This window comes from Cololabis saira, chromosome 15 (assembly GCF_033807715.1).
Source record: "Cololabis saira isolate AMF1-May2022 chromosome 15, fColSai1.1, whole genome shotgun sequence".
NCBI classification, from domain to species: Eukaryota; Metazoa; Chordata; class Actinopteri; order Beloniformes; family Belonidae; genus Cololabis; species Cololabis saira.
The window spans coordinates 43,138,336-43,164,542 of record NC_084601.1 but is presented as its reverse complement, the minus strand read 5'-3'; the positions used below and the strand labels follow the sequence as shown (position 1 = coordinate 43,164,542).

The 26,207-nt window shown below is 37.1% G+C and overlaps 1 pseudogene; it reads right to left on the bottom strand.

Annotated features, from left to right (window-relative positions):
- Positions 1–6,009: 6,009 nt before the first annotated feature.
- LOC133460964 (cyclin-dependent kinase 5 activator 1-like) lies at positions 6,010–13,391 on the bottom strand (annotated as a pseudogene).
- Between the last annotated feature and the right edge of the window lie 12,816 nt (positions 13,392–26,207).

The following is a 26,207-nucleotide window of genomic DNA, read 5'->3' as shown; positions in this document are numbered from 1 at the left end:
AATGTCTCTCAGGCCACGTTCACACGGAGCAGAAACGGTGGAGTTTTCATGCGTTTTGGCCGTTCGTTTACACAAAAACGAAGCTCAAATTCACCAAAAACCATCATTTCCTAAAACTCCGTCTTCACGTTTGCTCGTAAACGGAGAGAAACGACATTTAGGTTCAGAACGTTATGAGACAGAAACGTCACCAGCATCACTGTCTTTACAATTAGTTTGGTCCGTTTTTGTCAATACTGCGTGTAAACGTGGCCTTAATGTCCGTAATGTTTCTTAATGTCTTTAACATCCACATGAAACCATCTCCAGCGTGAGGGAAACGTCCAGGGAAACGTCCAGCAGATCCTGAATCCTGAATCCTAAAGGTCGACTTTAACCTGGTTAACTCTGGAACAAGAGCTTTTATTGCAAACACGAGTCTCTAGTTTTCCCAGGAGAATCGGGCGCTAACCTCGTGTCTTCATCGTCTCTGATTGGACGAGCAGCGACCTGGCGATGACATCACGTTCCTGATTGGTTCAGGCTGAAACGGTCGCGGGTCCTGCCGGTCTGAGACCGAGGACGGGCGGATGTCGCCTTGAACTCTGACCCACAAACACAACTCTGCCACAAACAAACGTTTTCTTTCTGGTTTCTGATCTGAGGACGAGCAGAAACAACGGCCGAGTGTGTGGAGACGAGAGGACGAGGAGACGAGAGGACGAGGGGGGGTTAAAGGACGGGGGGGCATGATGGGGGGGCCGAGACACAAGTGTCCTTGTCCTCGTCTCCAATGCCGATGCCGCCGCAACGGCCGCGACGTTAATCCATGAATCCATGAATCAGAGTTAGAGCCGAACATGGAGCTCACAGAGAAACAGAGAAACTCACTGATACCCCTTTTCCACCAAGCTGGTTCCAGAGCTGGTGCAAGAGCCGGTTGGCGGTTGGTTCTAAGTAAAACCGTTTGCTTTTCCACCAGCTGGTGCTGCCAGCAGCTGCCAGAGAGCAACGTCATCACGTTACTGTGTACGTCACCATTTCCCGGTACAACTAGCGCCAAATTCAGTCACCACAACAAAGATGGAGGACTACGCTGTGCTCTTCCGTGGAGCTGCAGTGCTGCCCTGCAGGCTCTGTTGCCACGGCTAAGCCGCAGGGTACGGCGTAGCCTACGGCGCAGGGCCTAGGCTACGGCGTAGGGTACGCGGCGACGCGCACCATTCTGCGTTGGTGAAACGCGGAACCATAAATCAGTCTGCAGTGTGTTCTGTTCTGAACTTCTCTATTGTGGTCCCTCCAGGTCCTTCCACCGTTCATTGTTGTGTCTAAAAATGATGCGTAGTGCCCACCCAATCAGAAACGGTACAGATATTCTGTGATATTTTTTTATATGTGATATTTTTTATGGCGCTCTTCCGTGTTTACTCTGCTTTGGTTGTTCAGTAACACCGTCCCCAGCCCTTGACGTAAGCACGTAGCCCCCAACGTAACGTGGTTCTTTCCTCTAGACCAGCAAAGAGTTGGGGCTGGTGTTGCACGTTGCTATGTACGCCAGGCTAGCTAGCTAGCAGTCCTCACAAAACCAGGTCTATACCGCTTTTACATTAAACTGGTTCCAAACTGGTTCCAAACTGGTTCCAGGCTGGTTCTAGGTTCTGGTTCTAATACCCCTTTTCCACCAAACCGGTTCCAAACCGGTTCTCAGCTGGTTTCCAGTTGAACGAGTTCAGAACCAGAACCAGAACCAGAACTGGAGCCAGTTCGGTGTAAAACGGGCTAAGAGAGGGAGACGAGGACGTTTCTCGTCCACCAGAATCACAAAGAGGTTCTTTTGGTTCCACAAGTGTAAAATTACAGAAATACAGAACAGTGATTCTAACTGGGGGCGTGGTCTTTTCATTGACAGCTGGAGCAGCCAATGGAGCGGCGACGACGGCCAAACTCTCTCTAGAACCTGCAGGCAGAGGTTTGTAGTAACCATAGTAACCAAGTACATGTACTTCCTTACACTACTATAGTAGTTTTTTTGAGGATTTGTACTTTACTTGCATTTTTTTTAAATCAGGACTTTTACTTTTACTAAACTACATTTAAAAGTTCAAAAATGTATGTGGCAGGTGGAGGAGCAGCCACTCAGCTGATTGGGCACAGGTGTGCCCAATCAGCCTCTCCACCCTGCCACATATACTTTTACTTCCTTACTTTGACATGTGCCACCTCTTTACTAGTTAGCAATTAAAATAATCAGAGAATTATGTTTTATGCTTGTTGTTCTTCCAAAGAGCACGAGACAAAGGCAAGAATTCCCCGTCTAACTGTAGAAGCTCGTTAGGATAAGTGAATTAAAGCTCATGAGGATTCCCCAACACAGTTCAAACGTTAATAAACGGTCCCTGTGTTCAATTTAGCAAGAAAGAGTTTATTTTTGGTGGTGTTTTCTAAACCACATTTAATTCACCTGAAAGTGAAATAAAAAACAAGGGAAGGAACATTTTTGGTTTTGTTGCTTCTTTTCATGCGTACTATAAAATACTTTTACTTTTACTCTTGATACTTGAGTATATTTAACGTGAGCTACTTTAAGACTTTTACTCAAGTCATTTTCTTACGGGTGACTTTAACTTTTACCAAAGTCTTTTTCAGTTTATGGTATTTCTACTTTTACTTACCGTGTTTTCTGGACTATAAGCTGCACCTGAATATAAGCTGCAGATATTTCTGTTGTTAGATTAGATATTTACTACATGTACAGAAGGATTTTGAACTGTAAATGATGTACATGTTTGTACCTAAATAGATCTTTCCTAACAGTGTCTTTTAACACGGCAGCAACTTTGCTGATTAAAACGGGACAGAACCAAGAGAAAATAACCGCTATTTATTTATTTATTTATCTGTTTGAAATCTGCTTCTACTTCTATCTGCTAAAGAAGAAGTAGCGTATTCTTTGCATTTATTTTGTCTTAGTTTTTATTCTAATTCCAGTTAGAGCGCCCTGAGCATTTATCGAAATGTCGAGAAAAAGTCGAAATTTTGAGAAAAAAGTCGAAATTTCGTGAAAAAAGTCAATGTCGAGAAAAAAAGTACAAATTTCGTGAAAAAAGTCAAAATGTCGAGAAAAAAGTCAAAATGTAGAGAAAAAAAGTCGAAATGTCGAGAAACAAAGTCGAAATGTCGAGAAAAAAGTCGAAATTTTGAGGAAAAGTCGAAATTTTGAGGAAAAAAAGTTGAAATTTTGAGAAAAAAGTCAAAATGTCGAGAAAAAAGTTGAAATGTCGAGAAAAAAAGTTGAAATGTCGAGAAAAAAGTTAAATTTTGAGGAAAAAAAGTTGAAATTTTGAGAAAAAAAGTCAAAATGTTGAGAAAAAAAGTCGAAATGTCGAGAAAAAAAGTCGAAATGTCGAGAAAGTTATCTATTTATCTGTTTGAAATCTGCTTCTACTTCTATCTGCTGAAGAAGAAGTAGTGTATTCTTCTTTGCATTTATTTTGTCTTAGTTTTTATTCTAATTTCAGTTAGAGCGCCCCGAGCATTTATCGAAATGTCGAGAAAAAAGTCGAAATTTTGAGAAAAAAGTTGAAATTTTGAGAAAAAAGTCGAAATTTTGAGAAAAAAGTTGAAATTTTGAGAAAAAAGTCAAAATGTCGAGAAAAAAGTCGAAATTTTGAGAAAAAAGTCGAAATGTCGAGAAAAAAAGTCGAAATGTCGAGAAAAAAAGTCGAAATTTTGAGAAAAAAGTCGAAATGTCGAGAAAAAAAGTCAAAATGTCGAGAAAAAAGTCGAAATTTTGAGAAAAAAGTTGAAATTTTGAGAAAAAAGTTGAAATTTTGAGAAAAAAGTCAAAATGTCGAGAAAAAAGTCGAAATTTTGAGAAAAAAGTCGAAATGTCGAGAAAAAAAGTCGAAATGTCGAGAAAAAAAGTCAAAATGTCGAGAAAAAAGTCGAAATTTTGAGAAAAAAGTCAAAATGTCGAGAAAAAAGTCAATGTCGAGAAAAAAAGTCGAAATTTTGTGAAAAAAGTCAAAATGTCGAGAAAGTTATCTATTTATCTGTTTGAAATCTGCTTCTACTTCTATCTGCTAAAGAAGAAGTAGCGTATTCTTCATTGCATTTATTTTGTCTTAGTTTTGATTCTAATTCCAGTTAGAGCGCCCCGAGCGGTGGAAGAAAAATCCACAGAATAGCTGCACCTTTGTATAAGCTGCACGGTTGAAAACCTATGAAAAACGTAGCGGATTATAGTCCAGCAAATACGGGTAGTTCCTTTTTTCAAGTACTTTATAGACCTCTGCCTGCAGGTGACGTCCCGTAAACACCTGAGCAGGAACGTCCAGGAACGTCCAGGTGGCTGATGGGAAGAAGATGGATCAGCTGGGTTTGTGATGTCACAGACCCCAGAACTAAGGGACGGTTTGTTTTGGTTTGATTGTCGGGTCAGACGCCTGAACACGTGTCCCTGGACACACACACGCACGCACGCACGCACGCACGCACGCACGCACGCACGCACGCACGCACGCACGCACGCACGCACGCACGCACGCACGCACGCACGCACGCACGCACGCACGCACGCACGCACGCACGCACGCACGCACGCACACACACACACACACACACACACACACACACACACACACACACACACACATACACACACACACACACACACTCAGCCGAGTATTAATGAGATTAACAGATTACTGAAGCCCCTCCCATCTCTAAGCCCCGCCCCCTTCTCGCCGGGTCGGGGGCTAATCCAGTAGTGTGTGTGTGTGTGTGTGTGTGTGTGTGTGTGTGTGTGTGTGTGTGTGTGTGTGTGTGTGTGTGTGTGTGTGTGTGTGTGACGACCTCACACCCTTCAACAACAACACCGACACCTCCACCTCCCAACACGACGACGCGGCGGAAATAAAACCTGAATTTCTGACTTTTGAAAATTTACAACGATGAAAAAAAGAGCTCAGAATTTTTGCAACGACAAACTGGGACTTCCTAAACTTTAGAAAGTTTAGAAAGTCAGAATTTCGGGTGAAAAAGTCCAAAAAGAAAAAGAAAAACGTTCCGAGTTCGGGTTGAACGATTATTTATAAACTGCTGCTTCCACCTGCCTGCAGTTATAAACTCACAAATGCTGAAGATACGGATTAATGCTCATTGATACATTAATACTAGGGCTGTGCGATTAATCGATTTTAAATCTAAATCGGATTTATTATTCAAGACGATGTAAAAAAAAGGAAAATCGGAAAATCGATTTTCCTTTTTTGCAAAATCGAAATCGAAAATCAGGTTTTCAGAGAAAAAAATCTGGATTTTATTTTTGTCCAAAATCGCCCAGCCCTAATTAATACTTTAAACAGCTGATGACTCAGCAGAAAAACCACTTCCTGTTGGGTTTGATTTGATTCCACAGCAGGAACCGGACCAGAACCAGGACCAGAACCAGGAACTCAACCCGGCTGTAGTCCAGCGTTAGCAGAGACGTAAGTGACGTGGCTCCCCTTTAGCACCCGAGCTGTGGAAAAACAAACCTGTTGCTAACGGATTTCTTGAATGAGTTGTGAACCAGAACGAGCACTGGAACCAGTTTGGTGGAAAACGGGTAACAGAGGGAGACGAGGACGTTTCTTTCCACCAAAACCACGAAGAAGAGGTTCTTTCGGTTTTGGCCGATCACTCTGGTCACAATCTTCCTGGTGGAATGTAAACAGGATGACTCTGCCCCCACTAGCCCTCCCCTCTCAGGAACATCTGTGGACCTGTTTCAGAACTGTACCGAGCCGCCTGATAACATCAAGGACATTTGGCTGAGAGCAGCTCTGAGTGAAGTTCACAGACTCATCGCCTCACATACACTTACTGATAACCACCCCCCTCATCTCAATGCCTTCCTCGCCCCCCCCTCTTATGAACCCCCCCCAACACAGTCAACTGGTTTGAGAGCCGCGCCGCCACTGGCCGCGGTGCTCACTTGCCTTTATTGTCGCCGGGCCGTAGTCCAGCGCCCCCCTGCCCCCCCCCGTCTCACCGGTCCAGAACCCTCCCGTAGTCCACCAGGCTGTAGTCCACCGGGCCGTAGTCCAGCGCCCCGGCCCCGCCCTCGCCCTTGAGCTCGGCGAACACCTGCGTGAAGAAGTGCGGGTCGGCGTTGATGCGCAGCATGTCGGCGCTGGTGGCGCCGGCCACGGCCAGACAGCGGTCCCAGAAGGCGTCGCGGCCCGCGGGCCCGTCGCCCTCGCCCCCCCACCAGGAAGGGCTTGAGCGGGTAGGAGATCTCGTTGCCCATGTAGGCGTAGGACAGGTACAGGCAGGTGAGCAGCGCCGCGCGCAGCTCTGCCACCGACGCCACGTCGCCGGCCAGCGCGGCGCGCAGCAGCATGTACACGAACACCACGTTGGCCGGCGTGACGAAGGCCTGGTCCTGCCAGCCCTGCAGCAGCAGGGCCCGGTCCACGGCCCGCAGCCACGCCGCCGGGTCGGCCGGCGCCAGCGCCGTTAGCTTGTAGCAGCGGCGGCACAGGAAGCGGCCCAGGCAGCGCAGCAGCTCGCTGGTGGACGCCTGGACGATGACGCGCCGCGGCGACGCCAACGCCGCGCTAGCCGGCGGCACCTGGGGGTTAGAAGTTAGAATTAGAATCTAAACTTGACTGAATATCTTTATTAAAAAACACTTTTTATTCAAAACAATGCACTTAAATTAAGATGTAGCTAATCTGATGTTTAGACACAATACACATGCGTGAGGTGAAATAAATGGGTTTTGTCGGTTTCTTTAGCATCTTTTTACTTTCTTGACCGAAATAAAGATTAACTAACTAACTAAAGTACTACAACTGAACCTAAAGTACTACAACTGGACATAAAAAATACTATAACTGGACATAAAAAATACTATAACTGGACATAAAAAATACTATAACTGGACATAAAAAATACTATAACTGGACCTAAAGTACTACAACTCTTCTACTTCCGGCTCTCAGTGAAGGCGGACCCTTTTTCTGCTCCTCTCCCTTCTCTATCTGCTGCTACTGCTTTTGTTTGTCTCGTCTTCAGAGTCTCTCCTTTTCACTCCTCCGAAACTCTACAATTATGGAATTGATTAACTGGTCTCTCAGCACAATTGACCAAATTTTTGCAACAAGAAGACAGGGGGTAAGGGAGCCCTCCTGCCCCGATGTGATATTTTTTGCTGGATACACAATGGATTCCTACAAGAACTGGAAGCCTTTGTGTATGGCAATATTGTCAATCGAGGATGCAGAAGATGCCTACATATTTGGATTCATGATGGCAGGATTTCTCCTGATTATCTCCTTGATCGGAGGTGGGGGTTTCCTGATGTATCGACAAATGCGTAAGTCGTCGGCGGCCTCCTTCAGCCACTTTTCCAGGCTGCAGGACGTGGCAGATGGATCAAGCAAAGCGATCAGCGCTCTGACTTTTACGCTGGGGGAGCAGGCCCGTAAGCTGGATGTGATTCTCGAACAGAACCGCAGGCTGGCAGGGGTCTTTGAGCTCATCAACAAGATGGATAACAACATGGAGAAGCTGGGAGCTCAGCTTGGCCGGAATTGATTGATTGATCACAAATTCGTCTGATCGGAGTTTATTGAGGAACCAGAAGACTGAAAGGCAGACGGAAAATTACTGAACTGCCTGCAAATTGTTGATTTGATTTGGCCTTGATGGAGCGGCTTGGCAGGCCTCTTCGTCACAATCTCCCTGGAGGAATGTAAACATGATGCTCTGCACCCAACTCAACCCTCCCCCTCTCTCACAAACACCTGAGGATCTCCCTCCCAGAACTGTCTGCACTCTGGGCGAAGGTTCTCAGACTTATCGCGTCACAGACTCTCACACACACTGACACACCCCCCCTCTCCCCATATTCAACGCCTTCCTGGCACCCCCCTCTTATCTGCAGCCCCTCCTGACACAGTCTCCGGGTTGGAGCGCCAGTTGGCAATGGCCGCGGCCCTCACTTGGAGGACCTGTTCCGAGTCCCGCCCCCCCACCCCTGACCTGCCCATATCGTATACCCATAAGCTTGATATTGTTTTGTTGTGTGTATGTTGCTTTTCTGTGCTGAGGTGTTTTTTTGCACCTTGACACTGGGTATTAATACACAGTGTGAAGATGCCTTTTTCCCCCCCCCCCCCCCCCCATCCCAGTGTCATCCTTCCTCTAAAAATGGCGTCCGTATTACTGGTGCCATCGGTGTAAACCGGAGTCAAGTTCTCTCGTCTGATTTATGTCTGACCTGGCAATAAAGCTTTTTCTGATTCTGATTCTGATTCTGAACTGAACCTAAAATACTACAACTGGACCTAAAGTAGTTGTTCTTTTTGCATATTCTATTCTGTTAAAAGGGCACGATAAACTTTATGCTTCAAGCCCAGATCTTTTCAGTCAAAATAATCACCATGTTGACCAAAGAAAAACCTGTAAATGTTTATTATCTTGCTTAGTGTTTTTTTATGCTCATAATTGACCGAAATAAAGATGAACTAACGAACTAACTAACTAGTTAGCTAGCTAGCTAGCTAGCTAACTAACTAACAAACCTTCTTGACCGACGACAGCTGCTGGGACCGGCTGTAGGCGAGGCCCGGCGCTAGCGTTGGCCCGTAGCCCGGCGCCGGCGGCGCTAGCCCGTAGCCCGATCCCGGGCCTGGCGCCTCGTAGCTAGTCAAGTTAGCGCAGGATAGCGACTTCTGCACGTTCTGCCGGTTGAGGAGCAGCACGTCCTTCTGCAGGAGGGTGTTGTTGTTGTTTAGCGGGTCGGCTAGTCCCGCCGGGCCCGCCGGGCCCTTCTTGGCTCCGCCCTTCTTCTTGGTGGAGGCCACTAGCCGTTTCCAGGTTAGCGCCGGCAGCAGGATGGAGGACTGGCCGCGCCGCAGGCCGCCGCCGCCAACGCGGTCCTTGTCCAGCGAGCGGCTGCTCAGGCTCGGGTAGCGGCTCAGCGAGCCCGGGCCCAGCCGGTCGTCATAGTAACCGCCCTTGCGGGGGCCCGGCGACAGCGACAGCACGGTGCCCATGACGACGGTGGAGGTCAGAGGTCACGGTTCTGGGTCAGTCCTCAGACGGGGCGGCCATGACGGAGGGACGAGGGGAGCTGAGTGGGAGACAGAAGGAGAAACGTTAGCATTGGGAGCGTTTACATGGGAAGTTTTCACCAAGTGGTGACTTGAATGACCCGTTTTACAATAGGAGGGTGAGTGAGAAGCTTCCCATTAGGAATGGGATAAGAATTTATCAGTAAAAATGATAAATTCCCGTTGATAATGTTTTTGTGTAAAACTGATTTATGGTTCTGCTTTAAATCCACGCACAACGTACGTGAAGGAAGGAAGGAAGGAAGGAAGGAAGGAAGGAAGGAAGGAAGGAAGGAAGGAAGGAAGGAAGGAAGGAAGGAAGGAAGGAAGGAAGGAAGGGAGAAAAGAGGAAGGGAAGAAGGAAGGAAGGAAGGAAGGAAGGAAGGAAGGAAGGAAGGAAGGAAGGAAGGAAGGAAGGAAGGAAGGAAGTAAGGAGGGGAGAAAACAAGGGAAGAAGGAAGGAAGGGAGAAAAGAGGAAGGGAAGAACGAAGGAGAGAGCACGAGGAAAGAAGGAAGGAAGGGAAAAAAGAAGGAAGGAAGGAAGGAAGGAAGGAAGGAAGGAAGGAAGGAAGGAAGGAAGGAAGGAAGGAAGGGAAAAAGGAAGGGAGAAAACAAGGAAGAAGGAAGGAAGGAAATGAGCCAGAAAGAAAGAAAGAAAGAAAGAAAGAAAGAAAGAAAGAAAGAAAGAAAGAAAGACTTTAACGTTGAGGGAGCAAAACCGCAAGCTGGATGCGATTCTCGAACAGAATCGACCCTGGAGAAGTTGGAAGCTCGGCTTGGCGGGAATTGATCACTAATTTGTCTGATTGGAGTCGCCATTGATGAACCAGAGACTGAAGGCAGACGGAAAATTACCGAGGCTGCCTGTTTTTCAATATAATTGTTGATTCTATAAGCTGGCCTTGACAGGGCGGTTTTTGGCCGATCGCTCTGGTCACAATCTTCCTGGTGGAATGTAAACAAGATGACTCTGCCCCCACTAGCCCTCCCCTCTCCCACGAACATCTGTGGACCTGTTTCAGAACTGTACCGAGCCACCTGATAACATCAAGGACATTGGCTGAGAGCAGCTCTAGGCGAAGTTCACAGACTCATTGCCTCACATACACTTACTTTCACACTGTGTATTTATACACAGTATGAGGAGTCATCCTTTCTCTGATCTGTTCTCACCAGTTGACTCATGTTTTATGTTATTTGTTTTGTCTGTGCCTTGATGGTTGTACTGGTTCATCTCACTGTGCTGGGACGCCAGACCGGCGACAATAAAGCTATTCATTCATTCATTCATTCATTGAGGAACTCAGGGTTTCAAAGAAGAGTGGAACCATCATATTTGTAGATTTCTAGAGCAGCCATGATGCACATCCTCCATAATTCAGGAATTCCTGAGCAGATAGTAAAAGCCACAGCCATAATGTATGGAAATCCCACCAGTTCCGTTCAAAGCCACGATGGTCAAACAAAAGACAACCACAGCTGGAATTCTCCAAGGTGACACGCTTGCACCCTTTCTGTTTGTCATCGTGGTGGACTATACTCTGCAGCAATCAGTGGACGACGTCAGAGACAACAGACTTATGGTTGGAAGAAGATCTGGTCGTCAAAGCGAGAAATATCTGACCAACCTGGACTATGCGGACGATGTCGCCCTGACCGCAGAGCACACAACGTCTGCCCAGACCCTTATTATTATTATTATTATTATTATTATTATTATTATTATTATTATTATTATTATTATTATTATTATTATTATTATTGTTATTATTATTATTATTATTATTATTATTATTTTGTGTAGCTTCATGATACTTCATTTGTTCTTTTTGTATATTCTATTCTGTTAAAAGGCAAGATAAACTTTATGCTTCAAGTCCAGACCTTTTCGGTCAAAATAATCACAATGTTGACCAGGGAAAAACCTGTAAATGTTTATTATCTTGTTTGTTGATTTTTATGTTTGTGATTGACCGAAATAAATATTAACTATTACTAACTACAACAGGACGCGATGGAAAGAAGTGACATTTAGGATCTTGACGACAGTCGAGGGATGATGATATATACACACATACACACACATATATATATATATATATATATATATATATATATATATATATATATATATATATATATATATATATATATATATATATATATATATATATATATATATATATATATATATATATATATATATATATATATATACATTTATATATGATGTTCTGAACCTTGGCTTGAGGAGTAAATGTTCTCTAACTCTAGTTTTTCAGCATCATCCAGACCTGGATATGTCATGTTAGAATCTAAAAATAGATCTGATATCAAGTACGGGCTGGGGGCGGGGCTTACTACCGCGTCATCAGGGGGCGGGGCTTACTGTCGAGTTATCAGGTGGGGCGTGGCCATCCCTTTTGATCCAAACCAGACATTTAACTGTGTTTTGTGTGGATTTAGGAAATGATAAAAAGATAAAATCCGTTCTTCATCCTCTCTAGTAACAGGAGTCGGAACCAAGCCCCGCCCCCTGGAACTGGTGCTCAACTGTCATTGGATGAACTGTGTTCGGGGGGCGGGGCTTAGCAATAGATCAATTAACGGTTCAGCTGCTGCTGCACGTGTTTTAGGTTCCTAATAATAATAATAATAATAATAATAATAATAATAATAATAATAATAATAATAATAATAATAATAATAGTAATAATAATAATAATAATAATAATAATAATATTAATTATCATAATAATAATAATAGTAACATAATAATAATAATAATAATAATAATAATAATCATAATAATTATCATAATAATAATAATAGTAATAATAATAATAATAGTAATAATAATAGTAATCATAATAATAATAATAATCGTAACAATAATAATAATGATGATAATAATAATAATAATAATAATAACAATGATGATAATAATAATAATAATAATAATTATTATTATTATTATTATTATTATTATTATTATTTTTATTATTATTATTATTATTATTATTATTATTATTATTATTTTTATTATTATTATTATTATTATTATTATTATATTATAACAATGATGATGATAAGATTATGATGAGCCCCTAAAAAGAATAAAATAAAAAAAATGTTTTAATAATGAGGCCGATTTTCAGTGAAATTAATTCACATTTGATTGAAAACTGAAATAAAAGCACATTTTGCGAGAGAAGCATCAGGAGTTTTGACTTTAACTCTCAAACCTGAAGGAAGAATCTATGTTCAAACTTGATAAACATTAGTTCTGAGCACTTTAAGACAAATCTACTGTTGTAAACGACATTGAGGGGTTGAAGATGTGATTCATGAGTGTTCTGGTAAACAACATCAACATCATCTAAATGGGTAATAACAGTTGTGTGACAATTCTTTCCTTGTTTGTTCACTGATACAAATATTGTGCTTAATCTACTTAAAAACAATAAGGCAACTTTTCACATGAGATTATTATGTAGATCAAGAAAGACTAGTCTTTGTATAAACTACTTCATTTTTAGTATGTACAAAATTCATTTGCAAGTAAAGTCAACTTAATTTTAATTTTCTTCTTTAAATTTTTATGGTTTTTTTCTTTTTTCTCCTTTTTTCTTCTTTTTTCCTTTTTTTCTCTTTTTTTCTTTTCTTTTTTCTCCTTTTTTACTTTTTTAAAGTCATCTTAATTTTGATAAATAAAGTAAACTTAACACAATCAGACTAGTCTTTCTTGATCTACATAATAATCTCATGCAAAAAGTTGCCTTATTTTTTTTAAGTAGATCAAGCACAATATTCGTCAATATTTGTGTTACTTAGTTACTTTTTCAAGTACTTTATCCACTGAGAACCAGAACTGCTCCCTACAGCTCACCTGAGCGGGTCGGATCTGGATCCTGCAGGTTCTGCAGGTTCTGCAGGTTCTGAAGTTCCTGATCTGGATCCTGGAGGGTCTAAAGGTTCTGAAGGTTCTGCAGGTTCTGAAGGTTCTGAAGGTTCTGCAGGTTCTGAAGGACCCTGAAGGTCCGGCGGGTCAGAGGCGGGTCCGGGTCGGTCCCGGTACCATCCTCCTCCTGGATGAATGGATGAATCAGAACCGCCTCATCTGCAGCTCCATCCTGAGACTCAGAAACTGAATATTTCACACAGTCCTGGTCCTGATTCTGGTTCTGGTTCTGGTTCTGGTTCTGGTTCTGGTCAGGGGGGACCCCCCCATCGGTCTAGTCCCGGTCCTGGTCCTGGTCCTGATCCCGGTTCTATTCCCGGTTCTGGAGCGTGATGTTTTTCCGTCCTCCGTCTCTGAATGACTGTCGGCCGCTCCGAGCTCCGTGCGCGCTCCCGCGACCAGGGGGCGTGTCCTCCCCGCCTCTAGCCCCGCCCCCACTCACACAGGCTCCTCCCCCTCCACTGATGCCTCGTACGCATGCGCAGAGAACTGTAAACACTGAAAGATAGAGACACATTTTAACCGGTTTCCTTTGCCTTTTTTTTTTAATGAATCAAAATGAAGATACAAGGAAGTTTGAATCAGCAAAGACTTTGTGAACATCATGCCAGTGAAATAACAAGTAGCAAAAACATAAAACATTTGGAAGTACATTCATATATCAATGCAATTAGTAACTTAATATCAACCTAATCTAATGGAGAATAAATTAAATCAAAATGAATAAAATAAATTATACAGAGGAGGAGTTACATTAGTATAACATTCAGGGGTTTCCATCTTTAACATAGTTGAGGTTTACAGGTGTAGATTTACATTTATGATTCTTCATATTCTTTATGGATGTGATAAGGTTTTCAATCTCAAAGAGAAAAAGACGAATGTTGGGGGAAGATTTGGCAAGTTTTTGATTATGAATATTCCCCATCAAAAGTACAAAATATTCATAGTCAACTATAAACATAATCAATATCCTTCACTTTGATAAAAAGTAACTATATCTTTCAGAAAGAAGTATAATTTCTATATAATGATTATACTACTACTACTACTACTACTATTACTACTACTACTACTACTAATAATAATAATAATAGTAATAATAATAGTAATAATTATAATAATAATAATAATACTAATAATAATAATAATAATTCATAATAATAGTAATAATAATAATAATAATAATAATAATAATAATAATAATAATAATAATAATAATAATAATAATAATAATCCTTAGAAAAACAACTGGCGCTGCGGTCTTATTGGCTGAGCCCCTAAAAAGAATAAAATAAATACAAATAAAATCATTTGTTTTAATAATGATGCTGATTTGAGGGGAAATTAACTCAACATTTGATTGAAAACTGAAATAAAACCACATTTTGCGAGAGAAGAATCAGGAGTTTTGACTTTAACTCTCAGACTTCCATCAGCAGCAGAACCGGGCCGACACCAGAGATGGAGGTGAGGATGAGGAAGATGATTAGTATGATGATGAAGATAATGATGATGAAGATAATGATGTCAGTGTCTCCTGCAGCTTCACGTGCTCGTCTTCCTCACGTGCTCCAGGTTCCGTTACGTAACTACGTCTCCGTGAAGCTGCAGGTCAGACGCTGCTAAGAGGATCAGAACCATGAAGGACGATCATAATAACATATCAATAATCTGATCACTGCATCGCTCTGAAGGACAGATCAATAATCTGATCACTGCATCGCTCTGAAGGACAGATCATAATAACATATCAATAATCTGATCACTCTTTCCTGCTCAGAATCAGATTCAGAATCAGAATCAATCATGTTGTTGTTTATGTTATATCTATATTTTGTTGTTATTATATCTATATTTTATTGTTATATCTATATTTTATTATTATTATATCTATATTTTATTGTTATTATATCTATATTTTATTGTTATATCTATATTTTATTATTATTATATCTATATTTTATTGTTATTATATCTATATTTTATTGTTATTATTATATCTATATTTTATTGTTGTTATATCTTTATTTTATTGTTGTTATTATATCTATATTTTATTGTTATATATCTATATTTTATTGTTATTATTATATCTATATTTTATTGTTATTATATCTATATTTTATTGTTATATCTATATTTTATTATTATTATATCTATATTTTATTGTTATTATATCTATATTTTATTGTTATTATATCTATATTTTATTGTTATTATTATATCTTTATTTTATTGTTGTTATATCTATATTTTATTGTTATATATCTATATGTTATTGTTATATATCTATATTTTATTGTTATTATATCTATATTTTATTGTTATTACATCAAGTATATATATTATACTTGTCTTTCTTTTATATTTTTAGCCGGGGGACTGCTAATGGAAACTAGCTCTGTAGCTAAAATTGGGTGCATTTGCATTTTTAATTCTAAATGTATATGCATGTACACTGTCCCTTCCCAAATAAACTGAATTGAATTGAATTGAATTGAATATTTTATTGTTATTATATCTATATTTTATTGTTGTTATATCTATATTTCATTGTTGTTATATCTATATTTCATTGTTGTTATATCTATAGTTTATTGTTGTTATATCTATATTTCATTGTTGTTATATCTATAGTTTATTGTTATTATATCTATTTTTTATTGTTGTTATATCTATATTTTATTGTTATTATATCTATTTTTTATTGTTGTTATATCTATATTTTATTGTTATTATATCTATATTTTATTATTATATCTATATTTTATTATTATATCTATTTTTTATTGTTGTTATATCTATAGTTTATTGTTATTATATCTATATTTCATTGTTGTTATATCTATTTTTTATTGTAATTATATCTATATTTTATTGTTGTTATATCTATAGTTTATTGTTATTATATCTACATTTAATTGTTTTTATATCTATATTTTATTGTAATTATATCTATATTTTATTGTTGTTATATCTATATTTTATTGTTATTATATCTATTTTTTATTGTTGTTATATCTATATTTTATTGTTATTATATCTATATTTTATTATTATATCTATATTTTATTGTTATTATATCTATATTTTATTATTATATCTATATTTTATTATTATATCTATATTTTATTATTATTATATCTATATTTTATTGTTATTATATCTATATTTTATTGTTGTTATTATATCAAATCAAATCAAATCAAACTTTATTTGTAAAGCACCTTTCATACAAAAAATGTAACACAAAGTGCTTTCCATAAAACATAAACATAAAATGTATTAATACCCCCCTCCCCCTCCCCCCTTCCCGCACACACACACACACACACACACAGATAGACACACGCAGACACACGGTGCAGACATGGCTAGGCACAGAGGATCCAGGTGAGGAAACGGTAACAGGGAGCCGTCCACGCCAGGAGGTCTCATAGCCCGCAGCTACAAGGGGGCGGCCCACAGAGACCATCCCGGCCCGGACGGAAAGAGGAGTCCACACCACAGCGGTGAAGCCGTGGTGCAGAGCTCCACAACCATCCAGGCCAGAACCACCCCCAGAACCACCCCCAGGACGACCCCAGGACGACCCCCTGCAGGCCAGAGTCACTCCCAGCATGGAGGCTCCCCATGAGGAAACACTGGAGATAAAAGCTAAGAAAGCAGGATAAAATACACTAATAGAGTTTAAAAAGTATAACATAACATAAAATCCTAAAAGTATGTCTAGAAAGCAAGACATTAAAAACTAAAGGAATAAGACAGTAAAATGTATAAAATAGACCATAAATAACGACTAAAATATTTAGATAAAACATTAAGATAAAACAATGAAAATAAAATATGATAAAAAAGGATAAACTAAATATAAAACAGAGCAGTAAGATCCAATAAAAATAAGGGTGAGCATAAGAAATGTAAAAGAGTTAAATGAGTCAGTTAAAAGCCTGATTAAAGAGATGGGTCTTGAGCCTCTTTTTAAAAACATCAACAGTCTCTGCGGCCCTGAGGTTCTCTGGGAGGCTGTTCCACAATCGGGGACCATAAAAACTGAATGCCGCCTCCCCGTGTGTCCTAGTTCTAGTTCTATGGTTAAAAGGCACCGGAGGACCTCACGAGGGTCGATAGGGTAAAAGGGTAAAAACTATAAAATATAGATATATTGTTATTATATCTATATTTTATTGTTATATCTATATTTTATTGTTATTATATCTATATTTATTGTTATATCTATATTTTATTGTTGTTATTATATCTATATTTTATTGTTATTATATCTATATTTTATTGTTATTATATGTATATTTTATTGTTATTATATCTATATTTTATTGTTGTTATATCTATATTTTATTGTTGTTATGTCTATATTTTATTGTTATTATATCTATATTTTATTGTTATTATATCTATATTTTATTGTTATTATATCTATATTTTATTGTTGTTATATCTATATTTTATTGTTATTATATCTATATTTTATTGTTGTTATATCTATATTTTATTGTTATTATATTGTTATTTTATTGTTATTATATTTATATTTTATTGTTGTTATATCTATATTTTATTGTTATATCTATATTTTATTGTTATTATATCTATATTTCATTGTTGTTATATCTATATTTTATTGTTGTTATATCTATATTTTATTGTTATTATATCTATATTTCATTGTTGTTATATCTATATTTTATTGTTGTTATATTGTTATTTTATTGTTATTATATTTATATTTTATTGTTGTTATATTGTTATTTTATTGTTGTTATATTGTTGTTATATTGTTATTATACCACTAGGGTTCAGATCCAGACCTGCAGGTCAATAAATAATATATTATCAATATAACAATGTATTATATTATTATTATATTATTAATATATTATAAATTATTATATTATTAATATATTATTATTATATTATTAATATATGATATTATTATTATATTATTAATATATTATATATTATCCGGTTCTTCCTGAAGGTTCATGAACTAAGAAGATCTTTGATCAGAGACTCTGAATCTGGTTTGAGGAAGAAGATGAAGATGAAGGTTTTCTGAGAGGGAGGAAGCTGCACACACACACACACACACACACACACACACACACACACACACACACACACACACACACACACACACACACACACACACACACACACACACACACACACACACACACACACACACACACACACACACACACACACACACACACACGTCTGTTATTCTGGGTGACCCAGATCGTTATGTAACTGATGCGGCGCCGCGGCCCAGATTCACATCTGCACCAAGACACGGCTACGGCCCTGGAACTGGGTCTGGGGCGGTTTATATATACATATATGTGTATATATATATATATATATATATATATATATATATATATATGTGTATATATATATATATATATATATATATATATATATATATATATATATATATATATATATATGTGTATATATATATATATATATATATATATATATATATATATATATATATATATATATATATATATATATATATTAGTGGTGAGACTCGATTAAAAAAGTTAATCTAATTAATTAGAGGCTTTGTAATTAATTCATCGCAATTAATCACATATCAGTATTTGACACGAGAAGCAACATTTTTACATGACTGAATCATTGAATTGACACATAAATGAGCTTAAACAACAAAATTGTGTTTATTTTGATAACTGAGTGTTAACATAAAGTGCAATATGAATAATAGGAATATGATTGCACTTAAATTCAAGTTCGGTGATTGCACAAAACCGTGCTTTTATCCAAGTTTCCACTCGGTAGTTTTTTAAAACTAAAATTTCCTCCCACCGAACCAGCAACGACTTCCCATGGTTTTGGGTTTCCATTGTTGTTTCTGGTGTTGAGTTCTGTGCATCAGTATTACGGGTAACTTATATCGGGAACTCGTGCAATGAGAAACATTCCGCACTGTTTGGAGTGCAAAAGTAAATTGCCATTAAATGCATTATTTTTTTTGGTTGCGTTATTTTTCTGTAATTAATTCATCGTAATTAACACGATAAAGTCCCAGCCCTAATATATATACATATATATGTGTATATATATCAGGGCTGGGACGATGCGGTAACTCAGGATTCAATACTGTGGGGATATGTGGTCCACCATAACGATAATATCACCATACACCATATCTACCATATTCAATATATTGTAAGAAATTTCATCAACGATAAATCACGATCTATGTGACTGAAAAAGAAAAAATACCCATAAAAAGGAAAACGTCTGTAGTTATGCATTTATTCAATGCCAAAACTTCATACAATGTACAAAGAAAGTGCATTTGTATAAACCTCACTGCCTTCTGGCTTGTAAATGTAAACACTGTTGGACAAATAAAGTGCATGAACAATAGTGCGGTGACAACCGTGTAAATCCATTATGTGTTGTAATAAAATATCCATATTTGCCGTCAGTTTATCGATTATTTATTGCGACAGAAAGCGCAACAATATATTGAGTTATATATATATATATATATATATATATATATATATATATATATATATATATATATATATATATATATATATATATATATATATATATATATATATATATACGGGTAGCTAGTATTGATATGTTGCATAACTACACAGTCATATCATTTATGCAACAGCTCAAAAAACAGTTTTAATAACATTAACACAAAACAATATTGGAATCTGATCGAATCGGATCAAATCTTGATAATTGATTCTGAATGTTAAGAATCAGAATGGATTCTTGACATGTGATTGGATCCCCAGCTCTAGACGACACTGTGGAGTTTGATGTATAGAATAAATGTTATTGCCTTGACTTTGTAACATCCATAATATCCTCGTGTTTCTGTTGCCTGGATAAAAAAAGAGGAAAAAAAAGAGGAAAGAGGAGGAAGAGGAGGAAGAGGAGGAAGAGGAGGAAGAGCATCGTCACAGAACAACCAGGACACGGCGATGACGGAGCCAGAACTGGTTCACCTGATGACACATCTGTCTGTCTGTCTCATCCAGACTCTGTAATCCCCCCAGAGACCTGGGGGGACGAGGAGGACGAGGAGGACGAAGGTTCAGGGTTCCATCTGAGGTCGAACCACGACCCACTTTCACGAGACAGAACCAGGTCTTTCAGGACGGCGACTCTACATCCGTCAGTCAAATGATTCAAACTCTGTCAAACCAGTGAAAAGGGGAGACGAGAGAAAACGTCTGATCTGAAAACCAAAGCTGACGTGTTTAACTGGATAATATTTTTATTTATTTAAGTTTTATTTAACCGGGCCGGTCCCGTTGAGATACATAATAATAATAATAATAATAATAATAATAATAACATAATAAGATACAGTGACCTGTTTTCCCAGGGAAGCCTGGCCGAGACGGCAGAGAAACATTAAAAGTACAACAATCAAAAACAGACACCAACTACGGAAGAGAATCAGGGCCAGGCAGGAGAAAACATATTTGAGAGGGGAAGATTTTTCTTTTATTGTGCACTTCAAGAAAAAAGTAGAAATGTCGAGATTAATGTTGAAATACTATTCCAAGAATAAAGTAGAAATGTCGTGTATAAAGTCTAAATTTTGTGAATAAAGTCGGAATTTCGAGAATAAAGTTGAAATACATTTCGACTTTTTTCTCAAAATTGTACTTCAGTCAATATTATGGCAATGCAGATCAATTGACTACAGATCAATACTGGTTAATTACAGATCAATATTGATCAATACTGGTTCTTCTCTCCTCAGTCCTGCAGGTTTCCAGCTCTATGTCTCCATCTGCTGGACAGAACCGGTTACTGCAGGAACTTACTTTACATTATTATTCACCTTTTCTTTGTCACGAACAGATCAAAATAAAAACCTCAATAAAGCAAAATAAAAGATGATGAGGTGAGAAACTGCTGGATGTTACATTTCTGCAGTGGTGGGGTAAACATGTGACCATGTCTTAGTTTTTATGGAGGATTTTTAGTGCCAAAATTAAATAAATAAATACATCATTAATTAATTAATTAAAATGTGAATTAAATATATCATTAATTAATTAAATGTGTAATTAATTAATTAAATACTGAAATTAAAACATTTTTTTACTTAAAATGAATTGTATTTTAATTAATTAGTGACATATTTCATTCCAAATTATTTTAATTAGCGACATATTTACTTAATTAATGACACATTTAATTAATTTATGATATATTTAATTCCCATTTTAATTGATTAATGACACATTTTATTAATTAATGATAAATGTAATTAATGAATGATGTATTTAATTCCCATTTTAATTCATTAATGACACATTTAATTCCAATTTTAATTAATTAATGACACTTGTAATTAATTAATGACACATTTAATTAATGATACATTTAATTAATTAATGATATATTCCATTCCCATTTTGATTAATTAATGAAACATTTAATTAATTAATTACGTATTTATTTATTTAATTTTAGCACTATAAATCCTCATATAAATATAAATATAAATAGAACAGCTGAAGAAGGAAATTCAAACTCAGGCGGGTAAAACCAAGTTCCCCCTTCTGCCTCAACAGGAAGTTGGACTGCTGTCCACGAGTCGCTGCTCGTCTCCATGGCCACTGAGAAATCAGTCCTTTCATTTAAACACATCATCTGCATCATCAGTCAGAAAATCCATTAAATTTTAAATCAGTTTGATCCGTGCAGCCCAGACCTGCCCCCCCCCCAAACCTACATATTATCACATTAATATGAGGACTAATCGCTTAAGTCCTCAGATATTTATCCTTGAAAACAGTCATTTCAATTATATTTATGCCAAGTAACCATTAACAATTCAAATGATCCTGCATTCACAACCACAATATTTATTTATTATTTATTTATTTATTTATTTGCACAATGATAAAACAGTAATTATAATAACAATACAAGGACAAATAATTGTGCAGGAGAGTTCCAGAGTTGAGGGCCATGGAATCTGATAAAGGATTGGTGAGTGCAGGTAAAAGACAAAGAGGTAAATGAAAGTTCTTCCACCTCTAACTGAATGAGAATGAATATCTGATGATGACAGAAAAAAATGATGAAAAGTGCCTGGAATGTCTTGTTTGAAATGAATGACTTAAACATAAACAGGCATGTTTAAAACTTGTTAATAGAAAAAATTGATAATAATTTAAATTTGCTAAATAAGGTGCAGAAGGTGCTTGATGAGAAGAATATGAAATAATTCTCAAGAATCTTTTCTGAATTAGAAATAATTGATTAAGGTACGAAGAATAAGAAGCGCCCCAAACAATGTTGCAATACGTCAAGTATGGATGAATTAGACTATAATATAATATCATGAGACAGGACTGATTAACTAAGAAAGAAACTCTTCTAATAATGCCATAGGATTTCATAATTTTTTGCATACATACTCAATATGTTTTCCCCAGGACAATCTTTCATCCACTAGTAAACCAAGACATTTTACACATGAAACTTGTTGGATTTCAATATTATTAATTTGGAGCTTTAACTCCTGCTCAGGAAAAAATGTGTTTTTGTTTCTAAAAAGAATATAATTTGATTTATTTATATTCAAGGAAAGCTTGTTCGTCAGAAACCATCTTGAGGCGTATTCCAACATATATATATATATACACGATAAAGTGTACAAATAAAATAAGAGGAAATACACAGAACTGTATTTGTCTCAGGACGAATAAATGTGCTCAATCAGTCACTATAGGCCTGATAGTACTAGTACTACTGCTACTACTAGTGAGACTGCACCAAAATCCCCCGCCAATCCTCCAGCGGGGCGTGCAGAAACCTTTGGAGGGGCAGGTGCTGAAATTTAAAAAGGGACACATGGAACACGACTTTAACATTTTGCGACAATAACTTTGTTACAGCAGGTAATACAATACAACACACTTTCACCGCTTTTCACACTCTTTCTCCGCTTGCACTTTCTCCGGATGCTTAACCGGTTCGGAGTGTGCAACAAATTAATGACCATATTCTATCACTCTGTGATTTAATCGGTTTAATCGCTTCTCCATTATCTCCTGGTTTGGTAGCCTCTCACTAGGAGATAAAAGAGGCTGGAACATATAGTTAAAGTTGCCAGCAAAATCATTGGTGTTGCCCTCCCTGACTTGCCTACTGTCTTTGGCAGGAGGGAAACATCCAAGGCTCAGGACATCCTAGAGCTGGAGCTAGGCTAGAGCTAGGCTAGGTTAAAGCTAGGCTAGAGCTAGGCTAGAGCTAGGCTAGAGCTAGGCTAGAGCTAGGCTAGAGCTGTCTCTGCCAGGAGGGTAACATCCAAGGCTCAGGACCTCCTACAGTGTCCTGACCATCCTCTCCATGCCCAGTTTGAACTTTTATCCTAGGAGATTCAGATTGCCCAGGACCAAATCAAACAGACTTAAAAATTATTTTATAACTCACGCCATCACCCAACTTAATTTACAACTCAAAAAATAAACAGCTGTGAACTTCACTGCCCACTCTCCACACTACATCCTCAGTCCCCCCCAGGGTATTTGTGTGTACTTTGTGTGCTGTTTCCTAGCTGTGTGTATGTGCTCTGTGTTTTTGTGCCTTTTATGTTCTATTTTTCTTGGTTTTATCCCCCCTGTAAAGAAAAATTGATTGATTGATTGATTGATTGATTGATTGATTGATTGATTGATTGATTGATTGATTGATTGATTGATTGATTGATTGATTGATTGATTGATTGATTGATTGATTGATTGACACTGTTGTGTGTTGTATTGTAATACCTGCTCTGAACTTTTTAAACCTTACCCACGACAAATACCCCGTATTATAATAACAAACTAAAACTAATACTGAAACTAATGGAAACTAATGGAAACTAATGGAAAAATACAACTATACAACTACAATAACTCTGGATACCCAATAAAACTAAAGTAATGACAGAAAAACATTACAGATCTGATCAACATATATAACTCTATATAACTCTGCACAATTAACTATCCTGAAAAATAAAATAAAAATCTGATGCACATAAAACAAGCGCCCACGCACGTGCGTGCACGCAGCCAAGTGGGGGGTTGCAACTTAATTTAAATTACTTTAAATTAAAATCACATGATCTACTAAAATGCTGAAATTTGTCAAGTGCCTTACAACAACAACAACAACACACACAAGTAATGTGCACATAACGCTTTTGCTGCAAACCAGACCGGTAAGTGAAATATCTCCTCAGTTGAAGTTTCAATCTCCTGCAGAAGTGTAAAGTGCAGGTCACGTGATGAGGGCCTGCCATCTCAGGGAGGGGGATGTTCATCGTATCATTTTATTTAGATGAATTCTTATCAATTGTTAGATGATATTGGTGAATAAATGGCACAATAGTTTTTTTTTTTTTTAAAGACCTTTGAAAAAAAAAAGGCACTTTGGGCGTCTGAGCAGAGGGGGCGGGTCCTTGAGCTTAACCCTCCGCCCCCTCTGCACGTGCCGGCCCTCCAGGTTACTTTTAACTCAGTTGAAATTGAAATAAATTCCTTAGAATAACAGAAGCCATAGACTCAGTTTGCACATGTTCAAACAAACAGCCCCAGAGTTCAGTTCAGTTGGTGCAGATTGTTCTCTTGCTGTAATTACCTGGTGTTGATGCCTGTCGAGGGTTGGGGGTGGATGTGGATCCTAGAGGAAACCAGCTCAACACACCGGTGGAAAAGGTTCAGAATAAACATCAATAAGACGACGAGCAGATCCTGAAACAGGAAATCCATCATTCACCCTTCAAATCAAATCCTAATGAGAGAGTGTTCATGGAGTATAAGTACTTTAATAAATGTGTCCTCTGTTTAAGTTAGATCTGATTCATCTAAACGTGATGTAGAGGCGGGTGGGACGGGTGTTGAAACTAGTGATGTGGGGATCAATACTGAAATATTGATACTTCTGATACCAGATCTGTTTGCTGTAAAATCGATTCTCAAACAAAAATATTGATACTTTGGATACTTCAGTCATTTGTGGTATATATAATAATAATAATAATAATAATAATAATAATAATAATAATAATAATAATAATAATAATCATAATAATAATAATAATAATAATAATTATTATTATTATTATTATTATTATTATTATTATTTGTTTTTAATTATTATTGTTACTATTATTATTTTATTTTTTATATTATTATTATTATTATTATTATTATTATTATTATTATTATTTGTTTTTAATTATTATTGTTACTATTATTATTTTATTTTTTATATTATTATTATTATTACTATCAGCTTTATTATATCTATTATTATTACTATTATTATTATTATTATTTTATTTTTTCACATTATTATTATTATTATTATTATTTCATATAATAATAATAATAATAATAATAATAATAATAATAATAATAATAATAATAATAATAATAATAATAATAATAATAATAATAAAATTATTATTATTATTATTATTATTATTATTATTATTATTATTTTTTTATTATTAACAGGAATACGGTGGAAAGTAACTAAACTATTCAGATTCTGTCTAAATGTTGCTGGTAGGAACTACTTTTCATTTTTATAGTAGTTCTTATTTTAGTTTACTATTCTCTCTCTCTTATTTTAATGGTTTTATTATTTTACTGAGGATCTTTTTAGTGATTTAGTGATTTTTCTGTTGTTGTAGCAGCTCAGCTGTATCATAAATAAGGCTGATACCTCAGTTTACTTCTGACTTTAAAATAAATAGCTAAATAACTGATGCCTTTTATTTTTAAACTATCTAAAATACAACACAATCGAACGAGGAACCTTCATGATTAAACTGAAACTCTTCCACGAGTCCAGGATGGGCCGCTCGTCTCCATGGCAACTGAGAAATTAGTCCTTTACTTTTCCATAAATTGGTTTTCAGTGATTAATGGACTTTAAAAACTTGCACGTGCAAATAATAAACGATGCAAACTCGAGCAGATGTTTTATTTATTTCCTCCTGGAATCAAGTAGTTCCAGCTCTTTGTCTCCATCTGCTGGACAGAGGCGGTTACTGCAGGAAGTTACTTTACATTATTATTCACCTGTTCTCATGTTAGATGCAACTGTG